This window comes from Ambystoma mexicanum (assembly GCF_040938575.1).
Source record: "Ambystoma mexicanum isolate Mex_15411 chromosome 12 unlocalized genomic scaffold, UKY_AmexF1_1 Mex_chr12_unloc.1, whole genome shotgun sequence".
Taxonomy (NCBI): domain Eukaryota; kingdom Metazoa; phylum Chordata; class Amphibia; order Caudata; family Ambystomatidae; genus Ambystoma; species Ambystoma mexicanum.
Window position 1 is genome coordinate 7,255,979 of NW_027182322.1, and position 8,127 is coordinate 7,264,105.

Consider the following 8,127-nt stretch of genomic DNA (forward strand, 5'->3'; position numbering starts at 1 on the left):
CCCCGTATGAAGCCGAGAGAAGGAGGAGGCGTGAACGTGCATCCATGTATGCGGGCGAGACGGGAAGGAGCATTGGTCATGCATCCCTTCCCGAGGGTGAGACAGGGAGGAGATAAAATCCCCGTATGAAGCCGAGAGAACGAGGAGACATGAACGTGCATCCATGTATGCGGGTGAGAAGGGAAGGAGCATTGGTCATGCATCCCTGCATGAGGGTGAGACAGGGAGGAGATAAAATCCCTGTATGAAGCCAAGAGAACGAGGCGGCATGAACATGCATCCTTGTATGCAGGTGTGACATGGAGTCATCATGAACATGCATCCCTTTATAAGGACATAACATGGAGGACGCATGAACATGAATGCCTGAATTTTATGGTGGTGGCCTTCGGGTGATTTGGCACGTGCAATTGGTGAAGAGCACTTCTCCTGCGCAAAAAAATAAATTTACTATTAGCACCCCGGAGGGAGCCTCTGCACTTCTTATAGGGAGAAAACTCTGCAATGGAAGGGGACAGGGTCAATAACAGCTGTAAACTCTCACAAGACCATCACTGCTCTCACACTTTCCTGCTCTCAGGCTGGCGGGCCATTATCGGCCCTGGCTGCCGCACCATTGCCAGGTTTGTGTAACTATATTATTTCTAATTGGCTCCACTTTGATGACTTTCATTTGGATTCTGACTTGATTATTGAGATCTTAAATAAGTGACTGGGGATCAGGTGTCCACTTATTCTCATGGATAACATCACAACCAACCTTTAATTCAAACATGAGTCATGACATCACAGATGGAGTACAGCTTATGATAGAGGTGGAACGTCACATTATAGCAGCCCAAGTAGCTCGCCGTGATCGTATAGTGGTTAGTACTCTGCGTTGTGGCCGCAGCAACCTCGGTTCGAATCCGAGTCACGGCATTGCGGTGAGGCAATGTCACGTCACGGCAGTTGGGCAGATATTTTAGAATTTCCATTAATACATTGGCAATCTCTGTGGAGGACTGAAACAATTCGATATGTCCTGTTACTGTTATGAACCTTTTGTTTCTTTAATGCTCTTTGCACACTTTTTCATCGGGTGACTGTAATGTATTTCAACCAAATCTAATTAAGAGCGCATTATGTGGTGACATTTGCAGTACATGAAACATTATAACACTGCCATTTACGTCAATAACCACTAGCTTGATTAAGACATATGTATTGCAGCGACAGTATTTCCCAGTTACAAATGGGAATAAAAACAACATCTGCGAGGGATTGAACCAACGACATTTAACTGATGTTGCCAATGGAGCGCGTTACAGAGAGCGCGAGGTCCCGCCTTTACAGTCACACGCTGATGATAATACAGATGTTTAAATAAACAGGCATATCTGTGGACTTGTGGTCTTTCTACATTGGGACTCATAGTCTAGTCCTAGTCTATTGTAGGCACTGGCGTATCTTTTAGTGGAATGAGAGGCATTCTGTAGTCGCGTGAAAGGACCTTTCAAGTCAATCTGATCTGTATTGTCCTGTGAAAAAAAGCGTTCTTAGACACAGTGAGGAGTTTTTGGGGATAATGGGAAAATCATTTCCAACTAAATGACAGGAATTTCTTAGTCCAATCACGAGGTGTGCCAGGTTTTTTTATACTGTGGCGGAAAGAGAGAGAGTATAACAGTCATTATAAATAAAGGGCCAAGGAAGTGACAGTTTATGGAAGGAACAATTTGCACATAGTTTTAGAATGTGGTCAGGAGGAGGACAATGTGCTTACACATATGAAACATTAGAAGGTAGACATTATGGAAGCACATATATTTCTTTATTTTTATTGTATTTGGGGAGAGGGGGTTAATATAGCACGTCCAATGTGGAAAAGTGCTTTCCATAGCACCTTGCAGGTGGGCGACATCTAGATCTGTGCAGTAGCCACCCATGCCCCAGACGTCAAAGAGAACAAGAAGTTACACATGTTGGAAGTGAGGGTGAGACATTGAGGAGATATGATCCCCGTATGAAGCCGAGAGAAGGAGGAGGCGTGAACGTGCATCCATGTATGCAGGCGAGAAGGGAAGGAGCATTGGTCATGCATCCCTGCATGAGGGTGAGACAGGGAGGAGATATGATCCCCGTATGAAGTCGAGAGAAGGAGGAGGCGTGAAATTGCATCCATGTATGCGGGCGAGACAGGAAGGAGCATTGGTCATGCATCCCTGCATGAGGGTGAGACAGGGAGGAGATATGATCCCCGTATGAAGCCGAGAGAAGGAGGAGGCGTGAACGTGCATCCATGTATGCAGGCGAGAAGGGAAGGAGCATTGGTCATGCATCCCTGCATGAGGGTGAGACAGGGAGGAGATATGATCCCCGTATGAAGCCGAGAGAAGGAGGAGGCGTGAACGTGCATCCATGTATGCGGGCGAGACAGGAAGGAGCATTGGTCATGCATCCCTGCATGAGGGTGAGACAGGGAGGAGATATGATCCCCGTATGAAGCCGAGAGAAGGAGGAGGCGTGAACGTGCATCCATGTATGCGGGCGAGACGGGAAGGAGCATTGGTCATGCATCCCTTCCCGAGGGTGAGACAGGGAGGAGATAAAATCCCCGTATGAAGCCGAGAGAACGAGAAGACATGAACGTGCATCCATGTATGCGCGCGAGAAGGGAAGGAGCATTGGTCATGCATCCCTGCATGAGGGTGAGACAGGGAGGAGATAAAATCCCTGTATGAAGCCAAGAGAACGAGGCGGCATGAACATGCATCCTTGTATGCAGGTGTGACATGGAGTCATCATGAACATGCATCCCTTTATAAGGACATAACATGGAGGACGCATGAACATGAAGGCCTGAATTTTATGGTGGTGGCCTTCGGGTGATTTGGCACGTGCAATTGGTGAAGAGCACTTCTCCTGCGCAAAAAAAAAAAATTTACTATTAGCACCCCGGAGGGAGCCTCTGCACTTCTTATAGGGAGAAAACTCTGCAATGGAAGGGGACAGGGTCAATAACAGCTGTAAACTCTCACAAGACCATCACTTCTCTCACACTTTCCTGCTCTCAGGCTGGCGGGCCATTATCGGCCCTGGCTGCCGCACCATTGCCAGGTTTGTGTAACTATATTATTTCTAATTGGCTCCACTTTGATGACTTTCATTTGGATTCTGACTTGATTATTGAGATCTTAAATAAGTGACTGGGGATCAGGTGTCCACTTATTCTCATGGATAACATCACAACCAACCTTTAATTCAAACATGAGTCATGACATCACAGATGGAGTACAGCTTATGATAGAGGTGGAACGTAACATTGTAGCAGCCCAAGTAGCTCGCCGTGATCGTATAGTGATTAGTACTCTGCGTTGTGGCCGCAGCAAACTCGGTTCGAATCCGAGTCACGGCATTGCGGTGAGGCAATGTCACATCACAGCAGTTGGTCAGATATTTTAGAATTTCCATTAATACATTGGCAATCTCTGTGGAGGACTGAAACAATTCGATATGTCCTTACTGTTATGAACCTTTTGTTTCTTTAATGCTCTTTGCACACTTTTTCATCGGGTGACTGTAATGTATTTCAACCAAATCTAATTAAGAGCGCATTATGTGGTGACATTTGCAGTACATGAAACATTATAACACTGCCATTTACGTCAATAACTACTAGCATGATTAAGACATATGTATTGCAGCGACAGTATTTCCCAGTTACAAATGGGAATAAAAACAACATCTGCGAGGGATTGAACCAACGACATTTAACTGATGTTGCCAATGGAGCGCGTTACAGAGAGCGCGAGGTCCCGCCTTTACAGTCACACGCTGATGATAATACAGATGTTTAAATAAACAGGCATATCTGTGGACTTGTGGTCTTTCTACATTGGGACTCATAGTCTAGTCCTAGGCTATTGTAGGCACTAGCGTATCTTTTAGTGGAATGAGAGGCATTCTGTAGTCACGTGAAAGGACCTTTCAAGTCAATCTGATCTGTATTGTCCTGTGAAAAAAAGCGTTCTTAGACACAGTGAGGAGTTTTTGGGGATAATGGGAAAATCATTTCCAACTAAATGACAGGAATTTCTTAGTCCAATCATGAGGTGTGCTAGGCTTTTTTATACTGTGGCGGAAAGAGAGTGAGTATAACAGTCATTATAAATAAAGGGCCAAGGAAGTGACAGTTTATGGAAGGAACAATTTGCACATAGTTTTAGAATGTGGTCAGGAGGAGGACAATGTGCTTACACATATGAAACATTAGAAGGTAGACATTATGGAAGCACATATATTTCTTTATTTTTATTGTATTTGGGGAGAGGGGGTTAATATAGCACGTCCAATGTGGAAAAGTGCTTTCCATAGCACCTTGCAGGTGGGCGACATCTAGATCTGTGCAGTAGCCACCCATGCCCCAGACGTCAAAGAGAACAAGAAGTTACACATGTTGGAAGTGAGGGTGAGACATTGAGGGGATATGATCCCCGTATGAAGCCGAGAGAAGGAGGAGGCGTGAACGTGCATCCATGTATGCAGGCGAGAAGGGAAGGAGCATTGGTCATGCATCCCTGCATGAGGGTGAGACAGGGAGGAGATATGATCCCCGTATGAAGCCAAGAGAAGGAGGAGGCGTGAACGTGCATCCATGTATGCGGGCGAGACAGGAAGGAGCGTTGGTCATGCATCCCTGCATGAGGGTGAGACAGGGAGGAGATATGATCCCCGTATGAAGCCGAGAGAAGGAGGAGGCGTGAACGTGCATCCATGTATGCAGGCGAGAAGGGAAGGAGCATTGGTCATGCATCCCTGCATGAGGGTGAGACAGGGAGGAGATATGATCCCCGTATGAAGCCGAGAGAAGGAGGAGGCGTGAACGTGCATCCATGTATGCGGGCGAGACAGGAAGGAGCATTGGTCATGCATCCCTGCATGAGGGTGAGACAGGGAGGAGATATGATCCCCGTATGAAGCCGAGAGAAGGAGGAGGCGTGAACGTGCATCCATGTATGCGGGCGAGACGGGAAGGAGCATTGGTCATGCATCCCTTCCTGAGGGTGAGACAGGGAGGAGATAAAATCCCCGTATGAAGCCGAGAGAACGAGAAGACATGAACGTGCATACATGTATGCGGGCGAGAAGGGAAGGAGCATTGGTCATGCATCCCTGCATGAGGGTGAGACAGGGAGGAGATAAAATCCCTTTATGAAGCCAAGAGAACGAGGCGGCATGAACATGCATCCTTGTATGCAGGTGTGACATGGAGTCATCATGAACATGCATCCCTTTATAAGGACATAACATGGAGGACGCATGAACATGAATGCCTGAATTTTATGGTGGTGGCCTTCGGGTGATTTGGCACGTGCAATTGGCAAAGAGCACTTCTCCTGTGCAAAAAAATAAATTTACTATTAGCACCCCGGAGGGAGCCTCTGCACTTCTTATAGGGAGAAAACTCTGCAATGGAAGGGGACAGGGTCAATAACAGCTGTAAACTCTCACAAGACCATCACTGCTCTCACACTTTCCTGCTCTCAGGCTGGCGGGCCATTATCGGCCCTGGCTGCCGCACCATTGCCAGGTTTGTGTAACTATATTATTTCTAATTGGCTCCACTTTGATGACTTTCATTTGGATTCTGACTTGATTATTGAGATCTTAAATAAGTGACTGGGGATCAGGTGTCCACTTATTCTCATGTATAACATCACAACCAACCTTTAATTCAAACATGAGTCATGACATCACAGATGGAGTACAGCTTATGATAGAGGTGGAACGTCACATTGTAGCAGCCCAAGTAGCTCGCCGTGATCGTATAGTGGTTAGTACTCTGCGTTGTGGCCGCAGCAGAGGCAATGTCACGGCAGTTGGGCAGATATTTTAGAATTTCCATTAACACATTGGCAATCTCTGTGGAGGACTGAAACAATTCGATATGTCCTGTTACTGTTATGAACCTTTTGTTTCTTTAATGCTCTTTGCACACTTTTTCATCGGGTGACTGTAATGTATTTCAACCAAATCTAATTAAGAGCGCATTATATGGTGACATTTGCAGTACATGAAACATTATAACACTGCCATTTACGTCAATAACCACTAGCTTGATTAAGACATATGTATTGCAGCGACAGTATTTCCCAGTTACAAATGGGAATAAAAACAACATCCGCGAGGGATTGAACCAACGACATTTAACTGATGTTGCCAATGGAGCGCGTTACAGAGAGCGCAAAGTCCCGCCTTTACAGTCACACGCTGATGATAATACAGATGTTTAAATAAACAGGCATATCTGTGGACTTGTGGTCTTTCTACATTGGGACTCATAGTCTAGTCCTAGGCTATTGTAGGCACTGGCGTATCTTTTAGTGGAATGAGAGGCATTCTGTAGTCGCGTGAAAGGACCTTTCAAGTCAATCTGATCTGTATTGTCCTGTGAAAAAAAGCGTTCTTAGACACAGTGAGGAGTTTTTGGGGATAATGGGAAAATCATTTCCAACTAAATGACAGGAATTTCTTAGTCCAATCATGAGGTGTGCTAGGCATTTTTATACTGTGGCGGAAAGAGAGAGAGTATAACAGTCATTATAAATAAAGGGCCAAGGAAGTGACAGTTTATGGAAGGAACAATTTGCACATAGTTTTAGAATGTGGTCAGGAGGAGGACAATGTGCTTACACATATGAAACATTAGAAGGTAGACATTATGGAAGCACATATATTTCTTTATTTTTATTGTATTTGGGGATGTATTTGGGTAGAGGGTGTTAATATAGCACGTCCAATGTGGAAAAGTGCTTTCCATAGCACCTTGCAGGTGGGCGACATCTAGAGCTGTGCAGTAGCCACCCATGCCCCAGACGTCAAAGAGAACAAGAAGTTACACATGTTGGAAGTGAGGGTGAGACATTGAGGAGATATGATCCCTGTATGAAGCCGAGAAAAGGAGGAGGCGTGAACGTGCATCCATGTATGCAGGCGAGAAGGGAAGGAGCATTGGTCATGCATCCCTGCATGAGGGTGAGACAGGGAGGAGATATGATCCCCGTATGAAGCCGAGAGAAGGAGGAGGCGTGAACGTGCATCCATGTATGCGGGCGAGACAGGAAGGAGCATTGGTCATGCATCCCTGCATGAGGGTGAGACAGGGAGGAGATATGATCCCCGTATGAAGCCGAGAGAAGGAGGAGGCGTGAACGTGCATCCATGTATGCAGGCGAGAAGGGAAGGAGCATTGGTCATGCATCCCCTCATGAGGGTGAGACAGGGAGGAGATATGATCCCCGTATGAAGCCGAGAGAAGGAGGAGGCGTGAACGTGCATCCATGTATGCGGGCGAGACGGGAAGGAGCATTGGTCATGCATCCCTTCCCGAGGGTGAGACAGGGAGGAGATAAAATCCCCGTATGAAGCCGAGAGAACGAGGAGACATGAACGTGCATCCATGTATGCGGGCGAGAAGGGAAGGAGCATTGGTCATGCATCCCTGCATGAGGGTGAGACAGGGAGAAGATAAAATCCCTGTATGAAGCCAAGAGAACGAGGCGGCATGAACATGCATCCTTGTATGCAGGTGTGACATGGAGTCATCATGAACATGCATCCCTTTATAAGGACATAACATGGAGGACGCATGAACATGAATGCCTGAATTTTATGGTGGTGGCCTTCGGGTGATTTGGCACGTGCAATTGGCGAAGAGCACTTCTCCTGCGCAAAAAAATAAATTTACTATTAGCACCCCGGAGGGAGCCTATGCACTTCTTATAGGGAGAAAACTCTGCAATGGAAGGGGAGAGGGTCAATAACAGCTGTAAACTCTCACAAGACCATCACTGCTCTCACACTTTCCTGCTCTCAGGCTGGCGGGCCATTATCGGCCCTGGCTGCCGCACCATTGCCAGGTTTGTGTAACTATATTATTTCTAATTGGCTCCACTTTGATGACTTTCATTTGGATTCTGACTTGATTATTGAGATCTTAAATAAGTGACTGGGGATCAGGTGTCCACTTATTCTCATGGATAACATCACAACCAACCTTTAATTCAAACATGAGTCATGACATCACAGATGGAGTACAGCTTATGATAGAGGTGGAACGTCACATTGTAGCAGCCCAAGTAGCTC

At 46.2% G+C, this 8,127-nt stretch overlaps 1 non-coding gene across 1 annotated transcript; it reads left to right on the plus strand.

Annotated features, from left to right (window-relative positions):
* Positions 1 to 849: 849 nt before the first annotated feature.
* On the plus strand, positions 850 to 921 carry TRNAH-GUG (transfer RNA histidin (anticodon GUG)). Its single transcript has one exon. It is a non-coding gene; the product is annotated as a tRNA-His (tRNA).
* Positions 922 to 8,127: the final 7,206 nt, after the last annotated feature.